The sequence below is a fragment of the Manis pentadactyla genome, chromosome X, assembly GCF_030020395.1.
Source record: "Manis pentadactyla isolate mManPen7 chromosome X, mManPen7.hap1, whole genome shotgun sequence".
NCBI lineage: Eukaryota > Metazoa > Chordata > Mammalia > Pholidota > Manidae > Manis > Manis pentadactyla.
This window is the reverse complement of record NC_080038.1, coordinates 108,322,544-108,347,191: the sequence shown is the minus strand read 5'-3', so window position 1 is coordinate 108,347,191 and position 24,648 is coordinate 108,322,544.

Here is a 24,648-nt window from a genome sequence, read left to right as displayed (position 1 = left end):
CTGTTAGTCTATTCTTGGGTTCTGTGATTCCACTGCTGTTTTGTTCCTTCAGTTTTTCCTTTGTTCTTATACTCCAGAGATGAGTGAAATCATTTGGTATTTCTCTTTCTCTGCTTGGCTTATTTCACTGAGATAATACCCTCCAGCTCCATCCATGTTGCTGCAAATAGTAGGATTTGCCCTGTTCTTATGGTTCAGTAGTATTCCATTGTGTATATGTAAAACACCTTCTTTATCCATTCATCTACCAATGGACATTTAGGTTGTTTCCAATTCTTGGCTATTGTAAATAGTGCTGCGATAAACATAGTGGTGCATTGGTCTTTCTAAAACTTGATTGCTGCATTCTTAGGGTAAATTTCTAGAAGTGCAATTCCTGGCTCAAATGGTAAGTCTGTTTTGAGCATTTTGATGAACCTCCATATTGCTTTCCACAATGGTTGAATTAGTTTACATTCCCACCAGCAGTGTAGGAAGGTTACCCTTTCTCCACAGCCTCGCCAACATTTGTTGTTTGTCTTTAGGATGGCAGCCATCCTTACTGGTGTGAGGTGATACCTCATTGTAGTTTTAAATTGCATTTCTCTGATAATTAGTGATGTGAAGCATCTTTTCATGTGTCTGTTGGCCATCTGTATTTCTTTTTTGGAGAACTGTCTGTTCAGTTCCTCTGCCCATTTTTTAATTGGATTATTTGATTTTTGTTTGTTGAGGCATGTGAGCTCTTTATATATTTTGGATGTCAAGCCTTTATCGGATCTGTCATTTACAAATATATTCCCCCATACTGTAGGGTTCCTTTTTGTTCTATTGATGGTGTCTTTTGCTGTACCGAAGATTTTCAGCTTAATATAGTCCCACTTGTTCATTTTTGCTGTTGTTTTCCTTGTGCGGGGAGATATGTTTAAGAAGAGGTCACTCATGTTTATGTCTAAAAGGATTTTGCCTATGTTTTTTTCCACGAGTTTAATGGTTTCATGACTTACATTCAGGTCTTTGATCCATTTTGAGTTTACTTTTGTATATGGGGTTAGACAATGGTCCAATTTCATTCTCCTACATGTAGCTGTCCAGTTTTGCCAGCACCATCTGTTGAAGAGACTGTCATTTCAACATTGTATGTCCATGGCTCCTTTATCAAATATTAATTGACCATATATGTTTCGGTTAATGTCTGGAGTCTGGAGTCTGTTCCACTGGTCTGTGGCTCTGTTCTTGTGCCAGGACCAAATTGTCTTGATTACTATGGCTTTATAGTAGAGCTTGAAATTGGGGAGTGAGATCCCCCCTACTTTATTCTTCTTTCTCAGGATTGCTTTGGCTATTCGGGGTCTTTGGTGTTTCCATGTGAATTTTTGAATTATTTGTTCCAGTTCATTTAAGAATATTGCTGGTAATTTGATAGGGATTCCATCAAATCTGTATATTGCTTTGGGAAGGATGGCCATTTTAAGGATATTAATTCTTACTAGCCATGCACATGGGATGAGTTTCCATCTATTAGTGTCCCCTTTAATTTCTCTTAAGAGTGACTTGTAGTTTTCAGGGTATAGATCTCTCACTTCTTTGGTTAGTTTTATTCCTAGGTATTTTATTCTTTTGGATGCAATTGTGAATGGATTTGTTTTCCTGATTTCTCTTTCTATTGGTTCATTGTTAGTGTATAGGAAAGCTACAGATTTCTGTCTGTTAATTTTGTATCCAGCAACTTTGCTGTATTCCGATATCAGTTCTAGTAGTTTTGGGGTGGAGTCTTTAGGGTTTGTTATGTACAATATCATGTCATCTGCAAATAGTGACAGTTTAACTTTTTCTTTACCAATCTGGATTCCTTTTATTTCTTTGTTTTGTCTGATTGCCGTGGCTAGGACCTCCAGTACTATATTAAATAGCAGTGGGGAGACTGGGCATCCCTGTCTAGTTCCCGATCTCAGAGGAAAAGCTTTCAGCTTCTCATGGTTCAGTATAATGCTGCCTGTGGTTTTATGATATATGGCCTTTATTATGTTAAGGTACTTGCCCTCTATTCCCATTTTGCTGAGAGTTTTTATCATGAATGGGTGTTGAATTTTGTCAAATGCTTTCTCAGCATCTATGGAGATGATCATATGGTTTTGTCTTTCTTTTTGTTGATGTGGTGGATGATGGTGATGGATTTTCGAATGTTGTACCATCCTTGCATCCCTGGGATGAATCCGACTTGGTCATGGTGTATGATCCTTTTGATATACTTTTGTATTCGGTTTGCTAATATTTTATTGAGTATTTTTACATCTACATTCATCAGGGATATTGGTTTGTAATTTTCTTTTTTGGTGGGGTCTTTGCCTGGTTTTGGTATTAGGGTGATTCTGTCTTCATAGAATGAGTTTGGGAGTATTCCCTCCTCTTCTATTCTTTGGAAAATGTTAAGGAGAATGGGTACTATGTCTTCTATGTGTGTCTGGTAAAAATCTGAGGTAAATCTGTCCGGCCCGTGTGTTTTGCTCATGGTTAGTTTTTTGATTACCGATTCAATTTCTTTGCTCGTAATTGGTTTGTTTAACTTTTGTGTTTCTTCCTTGATCAGTCTTGGAAGGTTGTTTTTTTCTAGGAAGTTGTCCATTTCTTCTAGGTTTTCCAGCTTGTTGGCATATAGGTTTTCATAGTAGTCTTTAATAGTTCTTTGTATTTCTGTGGAGTCTGTCATGATTTTTCTGTTCTCATTTCTGATTCTGTAGATTTGTGTTGATTCTCTTTTTCTCTTAATAAGTTTGTCTAGAGGATTATCTATTTTGTTTATTTTCTCAAAGAACCATCTCTTGGTTTCATTGGTTTTTGCTATTGTTTTATTCTTCTCAATTTTGTTTATTTCTTCTCTGATCTTTATTATGTCCCTCCTTCTGCTGACCTTAGGCCTCATTTGTTCTTCATTTTCCAGCTTCGATAATTGTGATGTTAGACTATTCATTTGGGATTATTATTGCTTCTTCAACTGTGCCTGGATCTTTAAATACTTTCCTCTTAAGATTGCTTTAGCTGCGTCCAACAGAAGTTGGGGCTTTGTGTTATTGTTGTCATTTTTTCTATATATTCCTTGATCTCTCTTTTAATTTGTTTGTTGATCAATTGATTATTTAGGAGCATGTTGTTAGCCTCCATGTGTTTGTGAGACTTTTTTTTTCTTTGTAGTATTTATTTCTAGTTTTATGCCTTTGTGGTCTGAAAAATTGGTTGGTAGAATTTCAATATTTTGGATTTTGCTGAGGCACTTTTTGTGGGCTAGTATGTGGTCTCTTCTGGAGAATGTTCCATGAGCAATTGAGAAAATATATCCTGTTGCTCTTAGATGTAGAGTTTTATAGAAGTCTATTAGGTCCATCTGCTCTACTGTGTTGTTCAGTGCTTCCATGTCCTTACTTATTTTCTGCCTGGTGGATCTATCATTTGTGGTGAGTGGTGTGTTGAAGTCTCCTAGATTGAATGCATTGCAGTCTGTTTCCCCCTTTAGTTCTGTTAGTATTTGTTTCACATATGCTGGTGCTCCTGTTTTGGGTGCATATATATTAAGAATGGTTATATCCTCCTGTTGGACTGAGCCCTTTGTCATTATGTAGTGTCCTTCTTTATCTCTTGTTACTTTCTTTGTTTTGAAGTCTATTTTGTCTGATATTAGTACTGCAACCCCTGCTTTCTTCTCGCTGTTGTTTGCTTGAAATATGTTTTTCCATCCCTTGAGTTTTAGTCTGTACATGTCTTTGGGTTTGAGGTGAGTTTCTTGTAAGCAGCATATAGATGGGTCTTGCTTTTTTATCCATTCTATTACTCTGTGTCTTTTGATTGGTGCATTCAGTCCATTTACATTTAGGATGACTATTGAGAGATATGTACTTATTGCCATTGCAGGCTTTAAATTCGTGGTTACCAAAGGTTCAAGGTTAGCCTCTTTAGTATCTTACTGCCTAACTTAGCTCGCTTATTGAGCTGTTATATACACTATCTGGAGATTCTTTTCTTCTCTCCCTTCTTATTCCTCCTCCTCCATGCTTCATATGTTGGGTGTTTTGTTCTGTGCTCTTTTTAGGAGTGCTCCCATCTAGAGCAGTCCCTGTAAGATGACCTGTAGAGGTGGTTTGTGGGAACCAAATTTCCTCAGCTTTTGCTTCTCTGGGAATTGTTTAATCCTGCCATCATATTTAAATGATAGTCGTGCTGGATACAGTATCCTTGGTTCAAGGCCCTTCTGTTTCATTGCATTAAATATATCATGGCATTCTGTTCTGGCCTGTAGGGTTTCTGTCGAGAAGTCTGATGTTAGCCTGATGGGTTTTCCTTTATAGGTGAACTTTTTTCCCTCTAGCTGCCTTTAAAACTCTTTCCTTGTCCTTGATCTTTGCCATTTTAATTATTATGTGTCTTGGTGTTGTCCTCCTTGGATCCTTTCTGTTGGGAGTTCTGTTTATTTCCGTGGTCTGTTCGATTATTTCCTCCCCCAGTATGGGGAAGTTTTCAGCAATTACTTCTTCCAAGATACTTTCCATCCCTTTTCCTCTCTCTTCTTCTCCTGGTACCCCTATAATATGGATATTGTTCCTTTTGGATTGGTCACACAGTTCTCTTAATATTGTTTCATTCCTGGAGATCCTTTTATCTCTCTCTATGTCAGCTTCTATGCGTTCCTGTTCTCTGATTTCAATTCTATCAATGGCCTCTTGCATCTTATCCATTCTCCTTATAAATCCTTCCAGGGTTTGTTTCATTTCTGTAATCTCCTTCCTGGCATCTGTGATCTCCCTCCAGACTTCATCCCATTTCTCTTGCATATTTCTCTGCATCTCTTTCAGCATGTTTATGATTTTTATTTTGAATTCTTTGTCAGGAAGACTTTTTAGGTCTGTCTCCTTCTCTGGTGTCTCTGTGATCTTGGATTGTCTGTAGTTTTGTCTTTTCATGGTGATAGGAATAGTTTGCAGACCTGGGACGAGTGACGGCTGGAAGAACTTCCCTTCTTGTTGGTTTGTGGCCCTCCTCTCCTGGGAGAACAGCGACCTCTAGTGTCTTGTGCTGGGTAGCTGCGCACAGACAGGGCTTCTGCTTCCTGCCCGGCTGCTATGGAGTTTATCTCTGCTGTTGCTGTGGGCATGGCCTGGCTTGGGCTCCTGCTCTAAAGTGGTGGAGTCGCGTTGGAGAGGGAGCAGCCAGGAGGCTATTTATCTCTGTTAGGGGCCTCTGTGCTCCCTGCAGCTTAGGGGATTAGGATGCCCAGAGATCCCTGGATTCCCTACCTCTGGATTAAGTGTCCCGCCTTGCCCCTTTAAGACTTCCAAAAAGCACCTGCCAAAACAAAACAGCGACCACAAAAAAAAAATTAAAAAAATAAAAATATATAAATTTTTAAAAAATGGCCGTTCGTTTTTCTTTTGTTCTCCAGCTCTGGCCTCCGATACTCGCTTGCCAGTCTTGCTGCCCTGTTTCCCTAGTATTGGGGTCCCTGTCCCTTTAAGACTTCCAAACAGCACTCACCTCAACAACACAACAACAACAACAACAACAACAACAACAAAAAATGGCCGCTCACTTTTCTTATGTCCTCCGGCACCAGGCCTCCGGTACCCGCTCACCGTTCTTGCTGCTCTGTTTCCCTAGAATACAGTGCCCCACACATGCACTGTGTCTGCGCTCTGGTCCGGATGGCTGCGGCTGGGTGTTCAGCTCTCCTGGGCTCCCTCTCCCTCCCGCTCTGCCTGCTCTTCTCCCTCCGGGAGCTGGTGGGAGGGGCGCTCGGGTCCCGCTGGGCCAGAGCTTGTATCTTACCCTCTTCGTGAGGCGCTGGGTTCTCACAGGTGTGGATGTGGTCTGGATGTTTTCCTGTGTCCTCTGGTCTTTATTTTAGGAAGAGTTGTCTTTGTTATATTTTCATAGATATATGTGGTTTTGGGAGGAGATTTCGGCTGCTCTACTCACGCTGCCATCTTGGCTCCACCTCTTGCAATTTATTTTTATGTAGCAATCTTTTCTCCATAGTCCTGCTGAACTCAATTATTAGTTTGACTTATTAGACTTAGTATTCTTTAGGATTTTTCTAGTTACAAGATCATGTCATGTGTAAGTACAGATAGTTTTACTTCTTACTTTCTAATCTTGAGTTTCTTCTGTTTCTGTTTATTACCTAATTGCCGTGGCTAAAACCTACAGAGCAATATTCAGTAAAAATGGTGAAATCAGATATCTTTGTCTTATTCCTGCTTTCCTGATTTTTTAGGGAAAACCCTAATCTTTCAACATAAAGAATAAGGTTAACAGTGGGTTTTCTGTAAGTAGTCTTTATCAGTTTATGGAAATTCTCTTCTAATCTCAGTTTATTGAATGTTTGTATCATGAAACCTAGTTCAATTCTGCCAACTGTTTTGTCTGTATCTATTTAAATGGTCTTGTGATTATTAATACGTTGTATTACATTGATCAATTCGTAGAGTAAACCATCCATGCGTTTCTTGCATAAGTTTCACTTTGTCATGGTATATAATTATTTTTATATGATTCTAAATTCACTTTGCTAGTATTTTGTTTAGGGTTTTGGCATGTATACTCATATAGAATATTGGTCTTTTGTTTTCTTGCTATGTCTTTCTATGATTTAGGAATCAGGACAATAGAATGAGTTTGGAAGTGTTTTCTTCTATTCATTTATACATTTAGAGAAGGATTCGTGTTAATTCTTCTTTAAACATTTGATCCAATAGTAAAGCCCTGGGCTTTTCTTTGCACAAATTTTAAAATGCTAACTCAATATCTTTATTTTTATTAAGTATATTCAGATTTTTCTATTTTTGTGTTACTTATGATGGTTTTTGACTTGCTAGGTTTTGATCATATTATCTGTTATCTAATTCATTGACATGCAATTATTATAGCAGTCCCTTATAATGCTTTTTATTTCCATAATATCAGTAATAATGATCTCTTTTCAATCTTCATTTTAATAATTTGAGTTTTCTCTCTTTTTTTTGGTCAGTCTAGCTAAAGCTTTGTCCATTTTGTTGATATTTTCAAAGAACCAAGTTTGGTTTTATTTATTCTGTTGTTTTCTATTCTCTGGATTATGTCTACTCTTTATTATTTCTTTCATTCTGCTTGCTTTGTGTTTTATCTTCTTTTCCAAGTTCCCTGGAGCTTAACGTTAGTTTGCTGATTTGAGAGCTTTCTTCTATATTAATATAGGCATTTATAGTTGTAAATTTCCCTCTAAACATTACTTTAACGACATCCCATATATGTTAGCATGTTTTGTTTTCATTTTCATTTATCCCAAAGTTGTTGCTATTTTTCCTTGTGATTTCTTTTTAACATAACATTTATTTTTATTTTTTTGGTATCATTAATATACACTTACATGAACAACATTGTGGTTACTAGATTCTCTCCAATATCAAGTCCCCATCACATATCCCACTATAGGCACTGTCCATCAGCGTAGGAAGATGCTGTAGAGTCACTACTTGTCTATTCTGTGCTATACTGCTTTCCCTGTGCTACACTGTTTTCCCTGTGCTCCCACCCCTACATTATGTGTGCTAATCATAATGCCCCTTTTGGCCTTTATCTCTCCCTTCTCACCCATCCTCCCCAGTCCATTGCCCTTTGGTAACTGCTAATCCATTCTTTGGTTCTGTGAGTCTGCTGCTGTTTTGTTCTTTCAGTTTTTGCTTTCTTCTTATACTCCACAGATGAGTGAAATCATTTGGTACTTGTCTTAGCCTGTCTCATTTATTTCACTGAGCATAACACCCTCTAGCTCCACCCATGTTGTTGCAAATGGTAGTATTTGTTTTCTTCTTACGGCTGAATAATACCTCATTGTGTATATGTGCCACATCTTCTTTATACATTCATCTACTGATGGACACTTAGGTAGCTTCCATTTCTTGGCTATTGTAAATAGTGCTGCGATAAACATAGGGATGCATATGTCTTTTTAAAACTGAGATCCTGAATTCTTAGGGTAAATTCCTAGGAGTGGAATTCCTGGGTCAAATGGTATTTCTATTTTGAGTTTTTTTTAAATTTCATTTTGGTATCATTAATCTACAATTACATGAAGGACATTATGTTTACTAGGCTCCCCCCTTCACCAAGTCCCCCCCACATCCCCGCTCATAGAAACTGTCCATCAACATAGTAAGATGCTGTAAAATCACTACTTGTCTCCTCCGTGTTGCACAGCCCTCCCCATGCCCTCCACACACTATACATGCTAATTGTAATGCCCCCTTAATTTTTTTCCCACCCTTATCCCTCCCTTCCCACACGTCCTCCCCAGTCCCTTTCCCTTTGGTAACTATTAGTCTATTCTTGGGTTCTGTGCTTCTGCTGCTGTTTTGTTACTTCAGTTTTCTTTTGTTCTTATACTCCACATATGAGTGAAATCATTTGGTACTTGTCTTTCTCCTCCTGGATGATTTCACTGAGCATAATACCCTCTAGCTCCATCCATGTTGCTGCGAATTGTAGGATTTGTTTTTTTCTTATAGCTGAGTAATATTCCATTGTGTATATGTACCACATTTTTATCCATTAATCACTGATGGACATGTAGGTTGCTTCCATATCTTGGCTATTGTAAATAGTGCTGCAATAAACATAGGGGTGCATCTGTCTTTTACAAACTGGAGTGATGCATTCCTAGGGTAAATTCCTAGAAGTGGAATTCCTGGGTCAAATGGTATTTCTATTTTGAGCATTTTGAGGAACCTCCACACTGCTTTCCACAATGGTTGAACTAATTTACATTCCCACCAGCAGTGCAGGAGGATTCCCCTTTATTCACAACCTTGCAACATTTGTTGGTGTTTGTCTTTTGGATGGTAGCCATCCTTACTGGTGTGAGGTGATATCTCATTGTGGTTTTAATTTGCATTTCTCTGATAATTACTGATGTGGAGCATCTTTTCACGTGTCTGTTAACCATCTGAATTTCTTTTCGGAGAACTGTCTGTTCAGTTCCTATGCCCATTTTTTAATTGGATTATTTGTTTTTTGCTTGTTGAGGTGGGTGAGCTCTTTATATATTTTGGATGTCAAGCCTTTATCGGATCTGTCATTTAAAAAATATATTCTCCCATACTGTAGGGTTCCTTTTTGTTCTATTGATGGTGGCTTTTGCTGTACAGAAGCTTTTCAGCTTAATATAATCCCACTTGTTCATTTTTGCTGTTGTTTTCCTTACCTGGGGAGATATGTTCAGGAAGAGGTCACTCATGTTTATGTCTAAGAGGTTTTTGCCTATGATTTTTCCTAAGAGTTTTATGGTTTCGTGACTTACATTCAGGCCTTTGATCCATTTTGAATTTACTTTTGTGTATGGGGTTAGACAATGGTCCAGTTTCATTCTCCTACATGTAGCTGTCCAGTTTTGCCTGCACCATCTGTTGAAGAGACTGTCATTTCGACATTGTATGTCCATGGCTCCTTTATCAAACATTAATTGACCATACATGTTTGGGTTAATGTATGGAGGCTCTAATCTGTTCTACTGGTCTGTGGCTCTGTTCTTGTGCCAGTACCAAATTGTCTTGATTACTATGGCTTTGTAGTAGAGCTTGAAGTTGGGGACTGAGATCCCCCCTACTTTATTCTTCTTTCTCAGGATTGCTTTGGCTATTCTGGGTCTTTGGTGTTTCAATATGAATTTTTGTATTATTTGTTCCAGTTCGTTTAAGAATGTTGCTGATAATTTCATAGGGATTCCATCAAATCTGTATATTGCTTTGGGAAGGATGGCCATTTTGACGATATGAACTCTTCCTAGCCACGACCATTGGATGAGTTTCCATTTGTTAGTGTCCCGTTTAATTTCTCTTAAGAGTGACTTGTAGTTTTCAGGGTATATGTCTTTCAGTTCCTTGGTTAGATTTATTCCTAGGTATTTTATTCTCTTTGATGTAATTGTGAATGGAGTTGTTTTCCTGATTTCTCTTTCTATAGTTTTATTTTCAGTGTATAGGAAAGCCAGAGATTTCTGTGGGTTAATATTGTATCCTGCAACTTTGCTGTATTCCGATATCAGTTCTAGTAGTTTTGGAGTGGAATCTTCAGGGTTTTTTATGTACAATATCATGTCATCTGCAAATAGTGACACTTTGACCTCTTCTTTACCAATCTGGATTCCTTGTATTTCTTTGTTTTGTCTGATTGCTGTAGCTAGGACCTCCATTATTATGTTAAATAACAGTGGTGAGAGTGGGCATCCCTGTCTTTTTCCTGATCTCAGAGGAAAAGCTTTCAGCTTCTCGCTGTTCAGTATGATGTTGGCTGTGGGTTTATGATACATGGCCTTTATTATGTTGAGATACTTGCCCTCTATACCCATTTTGCTGAGAGTTTTTATCATGAATGGATGTTGAATTTTGTCAAATGCTTTTTCACCATCTATGGAGATGATCATGTGGTTTTTGTCTTTCTTTTTGTTGATGTGGTGGATGATGTTGATGGATTTTTGAATGTTGTACCATCCTTGCATCCCTGGGATGAATCCCACTTGGTCATGGTGTATGATCCTTTTGATATATTTTTAAATTCGTTTTGCTAATATTATGTCAAGTATTTTTGCATCTACATTCATCAGGGATATTGTTCTGAAGTTTTCTTTTTTGGTGGGGTCTTTGCCTGGTTTTGGTATTAAGGTGATGTTGGCTTCATAGAATGAGTTTGGGAGGATTCCCTCTTCTTCCATTTTTTGCAAAACATTAAGGAGAATGGGTATTATGTCTTCTCTGTATGTCTGATCAAGTTCTGAGGTAAATCCATCTGTCCCGGAGGTTTTGTTCTTTGGTAGTTTTTTGATTACTGCTTCAATTTCGTTGCTGGTAATTGGTCTGTTTAGATTCTCTGTTTCTTTCTGGGTCAGTCTTGGAAGGTTGTATTTTTCTAGGAAGTTGTCTATTTCTCCTAGGTTTCCCAGCTTGTTAACAGATAGGTTTTCATAGTACTCTCTAATAATTCTTTGTATTTCTGTGGGGTCCGTCATGATTTTTCCTTTCTCGTTTCTGATTCTGTTGTTTTGTGTTGACTCTCTTTTCCTCTTAATAAGTCTGGCTAGAGGCTTATCTATTTTGTTTATTTTCTCGAAGAACCAGCTCTTGGTTTCTTTGATTTTTGCTCTTGTTTTATTCTTCTCAATTTTATTTATTTCTTCTCTGATCTTTATTATGTCCCTCCTTCTGCTGAACTTAGGCCTCATTCGTTCTTCTTTTTCCAATTTCGATAATTGTGACATTAGACCATTCATTTGGGATTGTTCTTCCTTCTTTAAATATGCCTGGATTGCTATATACTTTCCTCTTAAGACTATTTTTGCTGTATCCCAGAGTAGTTGGTGCTTTGTGTTGTTGTTGTCGTTTGTTTCCATATATTGCTGTATCTCCATTTTGATTTGGTCATTGATCCATTGACTATTTAGGAGCGTGTTGTTAATCCTCCATGTGTTTGTGAGCCTTTTTGCTTTCTTTGTACAATTTATTTCTAGTTTTATCCCTCTGTAGTCTGAAAAGTTGGTTGGTAGGATTTCAATCTTTTGGAATTTACTGAGGCTCTTTTTGTGGCCTAGTATGTGGTCTATTCTGGAGAATGTTGCATGAGCACTTGAGAAGAATGTGTGTCCTGTTGCTTTTGGATGTAGAGTTCTGTAGATGTCTATTAGGTCCATCTGTTCTAGTGTGTTGTTCAGTGCCTCTGTGTCCTTACTTATTTTCTGTCTGGTGGATCTGTCCTTTGGAGTGAGTGATGTGTTGAATTCTCCCAGAATGAATGCATTGCATTCTATATCCTCCTTTAATTCTGTTAGTATTTCTTTCACATATGTTGGTGCTCTTGTATTGGGTACGTATATATTTATAATGGTTACATCCTCTTGTTGACTGAGTCCTTTATCGTTATGCAATGTCCTCCTTTATTTTTTGTTACTTTCTTTATTTTGAAGTCTATTTTGTCTGATACTAGTATTGCAACACCTTCTTTTTTCTCTCTGTTGTTTGAATGAAATATCTTTTTCCATCCCTTGACTTTAAGTCTGTGCATGTCTTTGGGTTTGAGGTGAGTCTCTTGTAAGCAGTGTATGGATGAGTCTTGCTTTTTTATCCATTCTATTACTCTGTGTCTTTTGATTGGTGCATTCTGTCCATTTACATTTAGGGTGATTATTGAAAGGTATGTACTTATTACCATTGTAGGCTTTAAGTTTGTGGTTACCAAGTGTTCAAGGTTAGCTTCTTTACTATCTTACTGTCTAACTTAACTCGCTTATTAAGCTATTATAAACATGGTCTGATGATTCTTTATTTCTCTCCCTTCTTATTCCTTCTTCTCCCTTCTTCATATGTTGGGTGTTTTGTTCTGTGCTCTTTTTACGTGTGCTCCCATCTAGAGCAGTCAGTGTAAGAAGCCCTGTAGAGGTGGTTTGTGGGAGGCAAATTCCCTCAATTTTTGCTTCTCTGGGAATTGTTTGATCCCTCCTTTATATTTAAATGATAATCGTGCTGGATACAGTATTCTTGGTTTGAGGCCCTTCTGTTTCATTGCATTAAGTATATCGTGCCATTCTCTTCTGGCCTGTAGGGTTTCTGTTGAGAAGTCTGATGATAGCCTGATGGGTTTTCCTTTGTAGGTGACCTTTTATTTCTCTCTGGCTTCCTTTAATACTTTTTCCTTGTCTTTGGTCTTTGCTATTTTAATTATTATGTGTCTTGGTGTTGCCTTCCTTGGATCCCTTGTCATGGGAATTCTGTGTACCTCTGTGGTCTGAGAGGTCATTTCCTCCCCTAGTTTGGGCAAGTTTTCAGCAATTTTTTCTTCAAAGACACTTTCTATCCCCTTTTCTCTCTCTTCTTCTTCTGGTACTGCTATAATCCAGATATTGTTCCGTTTTGATTGGTTACACAGTTCTCTTAAAATTCTTTCATTACTGGAGATCCTTTTATCTCTCTCTGCATCAGCTTCTCTGCATTCCTGTTCTCTATCAGCTGGGAGAGTCAAGCCTCTTTCCACTTGGTTCCTGGCCTTTCTTTGCTGGGACAACTGCGACCCCTATTGGTTTGTGTTGGGCAATTGCGTGTAGACTGGGTCTTTGTGTCTTGCCTGGCCGGTATGGAGGAAGCTCCCTTCCTGAGGGTGTGGCCAGCCTCAGGCGGCAGCTCTGCTATGGCGGATCCCTGGAGGGGTAATGGACAGGGGGCTGTTTGGCTGTTTACCTCTGTGAGGGGTCTCAGAGCTGTTGCCCAGGGGGTTAGTGCGCCCAGATTTCCCTGGAATTTCTAGCTGCTGGACTGTGACCGGGGATGCTTCTGTCCAGCTTTAGGGTCTCTGTCCCTTTAAGACTTTCAAAAAGCACTCACTTTTCTTTGTCACAGGGTTGCCGGCTTCAGGACCCGCTCACAGGTCCTACTGTCCTGCTTCCCTAGTTTCCAGCACCCCACGCATGCACTGTGTCTGCGCTCTGATGCGGATGGCTATGGCTGGGTGTTTAGCAGTCCTGGGCTCCATCTCCCTCCCTGCTCCGACTCCTCTCCTCCCGCCGGGAGCTGGGGTGAGGGGTGCTCGGGTCCCACTGGGCTGCAACTTGTATCTTACCCCTTTCACCAGGCACTCGTTTCTTGCAGGTGTGGATGTAGTCTGGCTGTTGTCCTGTGTTTTCTGGTCTCTCTTTTAGGATTATTTGTATTTGTTGTATTTTCAAAAATATATATGTTTTTGGGAGGAGATTCCCAGTGTCCTACTCACACCACCATCTTGGCTCTGCCCCTCTATTTTTAGTTTTTTGAGGAACTTCCATACTTCTTTCCACAATGGTTGAACTAATTTACATCCCTGCCACCAGTGTACTAGGGTTCTCCTTTCTCCACATCCTCACCAACATCTGTTGTTGTTTGTCTTTTGGATGGTAGCCATCCTAACTGGTGTGAGGTGATATCTCATTGTGGTTTTAATTTGCATTTCTCTGATGATTAGCGAACTGGAGCAACTTTTCATGTGCCATTGGGCCATCTGTATTTCTCCTTTGGAGAAGTGTCTGTTCAGATGGATTTTCAAATGTGGTACCATCCTTGCATCCCTGGGATGAATTCAACTTGATCATGGTGTATGATTCTCTTGATGTATTTTTTAATGTAGTTTGCTAATATTTTGTTGCATATTTTGCATATATGCTCATCAGGGATATCAGTCTGTAGTTTTCTTTTTTTGTGTTGCCTTTGCCTGGTTTTTGTATTAGAGTGATGCTGGCTTCATAGAATGAGTTTGGAAGTATTCCCTCCTCTTCTATTTTTTGGAAAACGTTAAGGAGAATGGGTATTATATCTTCTCAAATGTCTGATAAAATTCAGTGGTGAATCCATCTGATCTTGTGGTTTTGTTCTTAGGTAGCGTTTTTATTACTGATTCAATTTCACTGCTGGTAATTGGTCTGTTTAGTTTTTTCATTGGTCAGTCTTGGAAAGTTGTATTTTTCTACAATGTTTTCCATTTCTTCTAGGTTATCCAGTTTCTTAGCATATAGATTTTCATAGTATTCTCTAATAATTCTTTGTATTTCTGTGGTGTCCATTGTGATTTTTCCTTTCTCATTTCTGATTCTGTTGATGCCTGTAGATTCTCTTTTTCTCTTAATAAGTTTGGCTAGGGGTTTGTCTATTTTGTTTATTTTCTCAAAGAACCAGTTCTTGGTTTCATTGATTTTTTAAATATTTTTTTATTCTTCTCAATTTTATTTATTTCATCTCTGATCTTTCTTATGTTCCTCCTTCTGCTGACATTGGGCTTCATTTGTTCTTCTTTTTCATGTTTCAATAATTGTGACTTTAGACTATTCACTTGGTATTGTTCTTCCTTCTTTAAATAGGCCTGGATTGCTATATACTTCCCTCTTAGAACTGCCTTAACTGTGTCCCACAGAAGTTGGGGCTTTGTGCTGTTGTCATTTTTCTCCATATATTGCTTGATCTCTATTTTAATATAGTCATTGATTCACTGATTATTTAGGAGCATGTTGTTAAGCCTCCATGTGTTTGTGAGCCTTTTTGTTTTCTTTGTATAATTTATTTCTAGTTTTATACCCTTGTGATCTGAGAAGTTGGTTGGTACAATTTCAAACTTTTTGAATTTACTGAGGCTCTTTTTGTGGCCTAGTATGTGGTCTATTCTGGACAATATTCCATGTGCACTTGAAAAGAATGTGTATCCTGCTGCTTTTGGGTACGGAGTTCTGTAGATGTCTGTTAGGTCCATCTTTTCTAGTGTGTTATTCAATGTCTCTGTCTCCTTACTTATTTTTGGTATGGTTGATCTGTCCTTTGGAGTGAGTAGAATGTTGAAGTCTCCTAGAATAAATGCATTACATTCTATTTCCCCTTTTAATTCTGTTAGTATTTGTTTCACATATGTAGGTGCTTTTTTGTTGGGTGCATAGATATTTATAATGGTTATATCCTCTTCTTGGATTGGTCCCTTTATCATTGTGTAATGTCCTTCTTTGTCTCTTGGGACTTTCTTTGTTTTGAAGTCTATTTTGTCTGATACAAGTACTGCAACATCTGCTTTTTTCTCCCTATTAGTTGCATGAAATATCCTTTTCCATCCCTTCACTTTTAGACTTTGTATGTCTTTGAGTTTTAAGTGAGTCTCTTGTAGGCAGCATATATATGGGTCTTGCTTTTTTATCCATTCTGTAACTCTGTGTCTTTTGACTGGTGCATTCAGGCCATTTACATTAAGGGTGATTATCAGTAGGTATGTACTTATTGCCATTGCAGGCTTTATATTCATGGTTACCAAATGTTCAAGGGTAACCTCCTTTCTATAAGTGTCTACCTTAACTCACTTATTATGTTATTATAAACACAATCTAAAGTTTATTTTTTTCCCTCCTTTTCTTCCTCCTCCATTCTTTATATATTAAGTATCATATTCTGTACTCTTTGTCTATCCCTTCTTATTATCTCTGGTGACAGCTATTTAAATTAGGAACACTTCCATCTATAGGACTCCCTCCAAAATACACTGGAGAGCTAAATTCTGTCCGCTTTTGCTTATCTGGAAATTGTTAAATCTCTCCTTCAAATTTAAATGATAATCTTGCCAGATAAAATATACCATGCCACTCTCTTCTGACCTGTAATGTTTCTGCTGAGAAATCTGAAGATAACCTGATGGGTTTTCCTTTCTATGTGATGTTTTTTTCTCTCTCTGGCTGCTTTTAATAGTCTGTCCTTACTCTTAATCTTTGCCATTTTAATTATTATATGTCTTGGTGTTGTCCTCCTTTGGTCACTTGTGTTGGGAGATCTGTGCACCTCCATGGCCTGAGAGACTATCTCCTTCACCAGTCTGGGGAAGTTTTCAGTAATTAGTTCCTCAAAGACACTTTCTATCTCTTTTTCTCTCTCTTCTTCTTCTGGTACCCCTATACTACGAATATTCTGTTTGGATTGGTCACACAGTTCTGTCAGTATTCTTTCATTCTTAGAGGTCCTTTTTTCTCTCTGTGCCTCAGATTCTTTGTATTCCTCTTCCTTAGTTTCTATTTCATTTATCTCCTCTTCCACCATTTCTAATCTGCTTTTAATACCCTCCATTGTGTTCTTCAATGATTGGATCTCCATCCTAAATTTGTTCCTGAGTTCTTGAATATTTTTCTGCACTTCCATGAGCATGTTAATGATTTTTTTTGAAATCTCTTTCAAGAAGATTAATGAGGTCAATTGCATTTGAATTTTTCTCAGGTGTATTCATAATTTTGCTTTGAACCAGGTTCCTTTGATGTTTTACAATTTGTCTGTGGTGCCCTCTAGTGTCCAGAAGCTCTACTCTCTGGAGCTGCTCAGCCCCTGCAGGAATGTCAGGTGTCACAGGGGAGTGGTGTTAATGCTTGGGGGAAGCAAAGAGCTTTTTCCTGCTTCCTGGCTGCTATGCCTTTCTCCACTGCCAGAACCAGTGGGCCAAACACACAGATGTAAGCCTCTATGCTTTGTGTTTGTAGCTGTCATGGGTGGGGCTTCCCTCTGGCTGCCCTTATGTCAGGGCAGGGGTTGCCAGTTTGTGAGCCAGGTGCAGGCTATCCAGGGCGAGGACACAGCAGGCTGCATATCATGGTGGGGGGCCTTTGAGCTTCATAGCCAGCCAAGATGATGGAGTGCCTGAAGATTGTTTAAGCTCCCAACCTGCTGGGCAGAGTACACCTGGACAATTTTGTCTACCTGTCCTTTCTCCTGAGCAGTAAGCTCTGTGCAACCCTTGCCCCTTTAGCAGCCCTCTCACTTTTAGGAAGTCTCTCAGAGTGCCCACCCAGATCAGCCAGATAAGAATCCCTGTTTTCCACAAGCAGCTGGAATCTCCATATCTCCATATGTCATGCCTGCCTTAGCTTTCCAACCCCACTAAATCACCAGAGCACCATGCAATGTAGGTTCATGCTCCCAGAGCAGATCTCCAGGGCAAGGTGTTAGGCAGTCCCAGGCCTCCTCTCCCTTCTGGCTCTCTTTCTCTTCCTCCTGCCAGTGAGCTGGGGTGGGGGAAGGGCTTGGGCCCTGCCAGGTCACAGCTTCAGTACATTACCCTGTTCCATGAGATCTGCTTTTTTCTCAGGTATATGCAGTCTGGTGCAGCCTTCTTTCCTGTTGCTCTTTCAGGATTAGTTGTATTAATTATATTTTCGTATTATATGTGGTTTTAGGAGTAGGTCTTTGTCACACCTCTCATGCCGCCATCTTTAGTCCAATCCCTTGTGATTTCTTTTTTAAACCATTGTGGTTCCTTTGTGGTTACCATGGGGATTATAGATAACAGAGTTATAAAAATATTTTTTAAGCTGATAACAACTTAACTTCAATTGCATACATGTCTACTCCTTTACACCTCCACTCCCCCCACTTTGTTACTGGTATCACCAATCACCTTTGTACTTGGTGAACTCATTATCATAGATTTATACTTTTATGCTTTTGTACTTTAATTTCTGCAGAGGAATATGAGATAGGGTTACAATAAAAAATTACAATAAAATTTTATATTTGTTCATGTATGAACCATTACTAGGGAACTTTATAATTTCATATAGATCTAAGTTACTGTTTTGTAATCTTTCATTTCAACTTGGACTCCCTTTAACATTTCTTGTTGGGAAGGTCTAGGGATAATGAAACTCCTTCAGTTTTGTTTATCTTGTTATGTCTTGATTTCTCCCTCATTTTGAAAGTAAAGTTTTGCAGGGTATATAATTCTCAATTGCAGATTTTTCTTTCAGTACTTTAATATATCATCTCATGGCCTTCTGTCCTCCAAGGTTTCTGCTGAAAAATCAGCTGAAACTCTTATTGAGAATTCCCCATATATGACAACTTCTTCTTTTATTGCTTTGATGGTTCTTTGATTTTGCCTTTTGACAATTTTATTATAATGTGCCATGATGTGGGTCTCTTTGTATTTATCATTCTTGGGTTTGTTGAACATCTTGGATTTATATATGCATCTCTTTCCTCAAATTTGGAAAATTTTTGGCTGTAATTTCTTCAAATAAGCTCACTGTCCCTTTCTTTTATCTCCTGGGATATGCATAATGCATATAATGGCCCTTTTGAAAGTACCTCATGAATCTCTCAGCTTCTGTTCACTTTTCTCCTTTCTTTTTTTATTTTTAACTCCACAGATTTGATAATTTCAAATGGTCTATCATCAAATTTGTTGATTCTTTTTTCTGCCTGTTTGAATCCTCTGTTGAACCCCTCTAGTGAGTCTTGCAGTTCAATTACTGTATTTTTCAGCTCCAAAGTTTCTATTTGGTTCATTTTCATAATTTCTATCCCTTTGTTGATATTATCTTTTTGTTTGTATAACATTCTACTGATTTCCAAGTTTCATTTTTCTTTGTATGCATTTTGTCATTTTTTTGAAAATTGATCATTTGAAAAAAAAACAGTATCCTTTCCCAGTCTTTGCAGACTGGCTCTGGGGGGGGGAGGGGAATCTTTACTAATTACTTTTCAGCTGAGCATGAACACTTAGTATTCTCAGGCTTTTTATATTCTCTGGTCCTGTATATATGCTTTTTTTCTGATTCTCCCATATAGAAGCCTGATTTTAAATGACTTAGTTTAGCTAAGAGTCTCATCTCTGTTTCTTCTTGGGGCCTAAAGTGTTAAATTGTCTTCCTTTCTTCCTAATATCTTGCCCCCAGGTGTCCACCAGTTCTCATTCTCCCTGTAATTTTCATGTTCTACAGCACCAACCACTGCTTTCTGCAGCTCCCAGTTTGAGATTCACACTATGTCACCTTCATTCCTGTCTAAGCCCTGAGTCAGGTGATTAAAAAACCAGTTTCACAGGCAGCCTGCAGAAAGGCCAAAATGTTGCAAACAAGTTTTGCTCCTTACTTTATGAGAGACAGAGAACCAGGAATTTAATAATTTCCTCCTGACCATGTTGTATGGGGGAGGAGTGTGCAAGGGCAAGCAAAAATGCTACAAAATTTCCTACTGTTGTGCACGTGGCTTTTTCTCGTGGTTATTTCCTTCATTGCTGCAAATCTTTGACTGGTTTTCAGAGCTCTTACAAAGCTATCTCAGTCATTCTGTAGTTGTTTACTTGATATTTCTATGGGGAAACAAGTGCCTGGAGCTTCATAGTCTGCCATCTTGTTAACATTGTTGTCTATGTCTGAGCCTTAGCTTTCACATGTATAAAACAGGGATAATAATACCTTATTATGCATATTTACCTGAGGTAATAATGTTTCATATTTATTGAGTGTTTATAACATGTTACAATGCTATTGTATAAGACATAATCCCATTTATTCTACACTGATGTAGAATTGAAAAGCCTAAAGGGACACCCATTTTCAGATGTCCCTTTTGGCTTTTCAATTCTACATCAGCAGCTTTTTCTTTATTGATGATACATTATAGTAGTAGCATGGCTCTTTCAAATTCACAGAGGAGAAAATCAAAAAGGAGATTTGTGAATAAAATGAAGGTTCTTGTGGCCAGGATTCTCACATGGCCCTGGTTGGCTAGCTCACTACACGTGTGGGCAATACTTTGCTATTGACTCTATATAAAGAGCTCCAACCAGTGGTCTGCGCGACAACGTGGCATGGTTACAAGGCTACAGGAGAGCAGAGTGGAGGCTGGAGTGGTGGCAGCGCCGAGGACAGAGGCCCAGAGGATGGCTGTGCCAGACAACTGTGCAGGTAGAGAGGCCCAGAGGATGGCTGTGTGGGCAGAGGGGCCCAGAGGCAGAGACCAGCTTGCTGCACACCGTCTTGCTCTGAGTGAATGGGATTTTAGTGATTAACCTGCCACCATGGAAATAAAGTTGGGTATAACCCTTTCAGCCCAAAGGAACGTTTTACTGTCATTTTGTTGGTCACATTGAATCCATAGTGAACTTGCCGGGACTGAAGCCCACTAAGACAAGACTGTATAATCTTTTGGAACATCAAAAAGATTTGAACTATCTCTCATCTTTTATTGGTGACAAAACACTGAAATTCTGGTTAATTATCAAAGATGATTAAAATCAAGTATGTCAATTTCTATTGCTTTTTCAAAGCTTCATTTATGGACTGTAAATATTGGAATCAACCCAAGTGCTGAGTAAATAGGCCACATCCTAGACCTATGGAATCAAGTAGTCCAGGATGAGACCATGGAGTCAGCATTTTCACAAAGCTCCCCCAGATAAATCTCATGCACTAAAGTTTGAGAATTACCACATGAGACCCTTTGAAGAAACAACCACATGATGTAGAAAACCCAGTTTTCTTCCTATAACCACTTTAAAAATGAATATATTGAATGGTAAAAAGAGTTACAACTTACTGAGTACTTCTGCAAGCCAGGCACTATTTTATGATATCCATATGCATTCTTATTTAATCCTCAAAACAACCTTACTAGGTAAGGACTACTGTTGTGCTCATTTTATAGTAAGGAAACTGAGATTCAAGGGATTTATGTAAATTTCTCAAGGTCATAGCAATAATAAGAAGAGATAGATACAGTATTTGTACATAACTGGCTGCTTGAGCTCACTCTCTTCACCACAAATTGTTTTGCCTCCTAATATCCACATATATGAAGGGGACATGAAAATAGGAATCTCCAGGAAGTGAAGATGTTCAAAGTTTAAAATGGTCAAAAGAAGTACTCAGTAAGTTGTGACTCTTAAGTGGTTTATATGATTTGTAACAGAATCTTATTCAATAGCTAGGACTACAGGAGATTTACTACAGATCTAGTTTGTTTGCACTATCAAAAATCCACCTATCTTGGAAAAATATACTCAAGAAGTTGCTGAGAGGACTGACAAGGCAGGGACTGACAGATGAAAATTAAAGCACAACAGACTCTTTATACACATGGATTTAACATTTGTAATTTTGTCTCTTCACAGACAGGTCCATGGCATGTAGTAAGTTGTAACGGAGATCATGAAAAATTCTCATAGGGTTGTGAATATTAATAATGTATATAAAGTGTCATTTATTGGGAGGCAGGTATGTGGGAACAAATCAAATAGTTAGTGAATAAATTTAACCAGCAACCTGGGATCCATATCACATTTAGTACTATTAAAAAAATTTAGGGAATTCTAAAGGTCTTATAATCCATCTCTTGTGGCTATAAAAGTTATTTTATAGAAATCATGAAAAGGAAGACTTCACTGAAGACTAGCTCAAAAGTGAGGCTATGCTGGGTCTATAGTTTCAGTTACGTCTTAAGCACAGTGTAAGAGTTGGATATGCAAAAAGGAAAATGAAGAACATTTCAAGAGACATCACCACCACTGGAAAATTTTTCAGTTGCTCTGAATCTAGCATGAGGAAATGAGAGTAGGCCAGCACATGAGAAAAAAGAGCAGATGTTTAAAGATGAAAGATATCAGAACTTGGATAAAGGAAAGTTGAGCATCTACTTAGTATGTACCAGTCCTTACACTGACACACTGGCCTTATCTGATTTAATTTTCACACTGATGTTTTTTTAATTGATGTATATACAATAAAATGCATAAATTTTAGTTGCACAACTCAGTGAATTATGACATGTGTATAGACTCATGTAACTGTTGCCCAGATCACGATATCAAATATTCTCACTTTTTTCTCCTTCACCTATTTCACCCATGCTGACATTTTGATGTAAATATCATTTTTATTTCTATTTTAGAGATGAGGAAACTGAAAGCCAGAAAATTAAGTAACTGGTCCAAAGTCAGACAGATGGTGACAAAACTGGGATTTAAAATTGTCTGTTTCATTCTAAATCCCCTGATCTTTTCATCACGCTATTTTTCCCTCTGTGTAAGTTCAAAGAAGTTTTGTACCAACTGTTGCCAATTCCTAGTCTCATTAGGGTTGTTATAAATATATACTACAATTTTATATAGTAACAAGTTCTTTAAAGAAAATGAAATAGAATGCAGTGATAAAGTACGATTGCAGGATAGAGATAAGAGATATCAAATAGGGACAACCTCTCCAAGGTAGTAACATTTGAAGTAAAATAATTAGAAGGGGTCAGATAGGGAAGATTTGGGGGGAATCAAAGAGAAATATATGAGGAAGAGCAGTCTTGATGTGTTTGAGGACCAGCAACAAGGTCACTATTAGGATAGCAACTGAATATGGAAAAGGCTGATAAGAGATACTGACATATTATATGGGGTCCTGTAAACCATGAGGAGGAATTTGGATTTTTTACTCTGATGGGAAGCGAATTGGAGGACTTAAAGCAAGGAAGTGTTATTATTTAGTTCACATTAAAAAATTAAAATTCTTCTGGATTTTGTGTGGAGAATAGCCTGCAAGAGAACTACTATGAAAGCAGGGAAACCAGTTAGAAGACAATCATACAGAGGAGAGGTGATGATGGCCTGGAATAGGGTGAGTAACCAAAATTGGTAAAATGTAGTTGGATTTGGAAAGTATTTTCAAAGTAGAGCTGATGAAGTTGCTGATGGATTAGATATAGTGAATGAGATAAAAACATAACTCAAGATTCTTAAATGTGGGGTTTGAGAACTTGAGTAAATGTTATTTCCATTAAGTTAGATGGGGAGGATTAAGGAGGAGATGTCAATTTTGGAGGGGGTGGAGGAGACAGTGGGAGTATGGGAACATTTTTAGATGTGTTAAGTTTAAGATGCTTATTCAACATCCTAACGAAGATGTCAAGCAAGCAGTTATATACGAGTCTAGAGTTCAGCCTTTCTCAATACCCTTAAAGAGAAGTGCACCTATCCTCCCCATGTACCCTCAAGCCAATGAGCCAGATAAAAGGTGATAAAAGATTGTAAGCCTTATACCCATTAGGCTACTCCTTGTGCCAGAGATGTAATGAGATGCCCCACACATCAACATAAAATGCTTTACAACACTGCAGTTCATGACTATGTCCAAAGCATGTGAATGAAGAGCAAGTATGGCTTTCAACATCAATACTTTCCTAAAATTGTGTAGGCTAATCCAGAGCTGGTGATTATAAAAAAAAGCCTAGTATACCTATTGCCAATAGGTAGTCCCTCAATTTAATAGACCTTCAGTTGTATACACACACACACACATATATATATATATATATATAAATACAGATGTCTTTCACCCTGCAGCATGCTATAGTTCACAGAAAATCAGTTTCGGCATCAGAAATAGATCTAAATCATGTTTCTTTCAGTACGTATGACATAAGTCTTCTTTACCTCATGTATAGAGATATTAACAATACCTATCCTATAGTGTTGTTTTAACAATTAAATTATATAAATCCATATAAAGCCTTAACAAAATGCTCAGTAAATGTTGATTCTCTTTTATTTTTGACATTATATTAGGATGAACCAAATGCAATCACTAATATTTGATATTTTTTTACTAACAAAACAGCAATTGAAGGTGGTTAAAAAAAATAAAAAATTTAGGTCCAGTTCACTTGCAATGGTAGAAACAAAATGGAAGTTATATTCCACTGCTCAAAGCACATGAAAACCAGACCTCTCTCTGTAAGTCCGGGGAGAAAATCCCAGGGCAAAATATCTTTGAAACCAAAATCAGTCAAAGGGAGAAACAAAGTGGGAGAAACCTGTTTATTGCTAGAAGCAGTCATCCACTTCTGCTCACCTGCGTCTCTCACTATTTGGTTGCAGAAAAAAACGGGCCCCACCCAATCTCTACAGTCTAGATATGCTCTTGCTCCCCCTTGTAATTACCTATTGATATGGAGATGGCTACCTCTCTCCACCCCTTGGAAACACCTATTGATATGCAGATGTACTAAGGCCAGGTGAGAGATTCTGGAAATGTTGCAATTTTACCCACACTCTCCAAACTGGGGTTAGGCTTTGGGGTGTTGGTAATGAAATTAGAGAGTATTCCTATCACACAATTACTTATCTCCAGGCAGGAAAAAAAGACTCATCTACTTCCTAGGCACACGTAGCTCCTATGTGAGGACTACAGGCTAAAATATAGATTGTGGGGAGAGAGGAGAAGAAAAAAAATCTGCTAGGGGCTCAGAAATCAAACATCATAGGTGTTCAGTGCCTTCTGATAATATCAATCCCAGGTCAGCTATCCAGTCACTTTCATCTCTTTCTGAGAGAACTAACCAATTCCTTTCAATGACT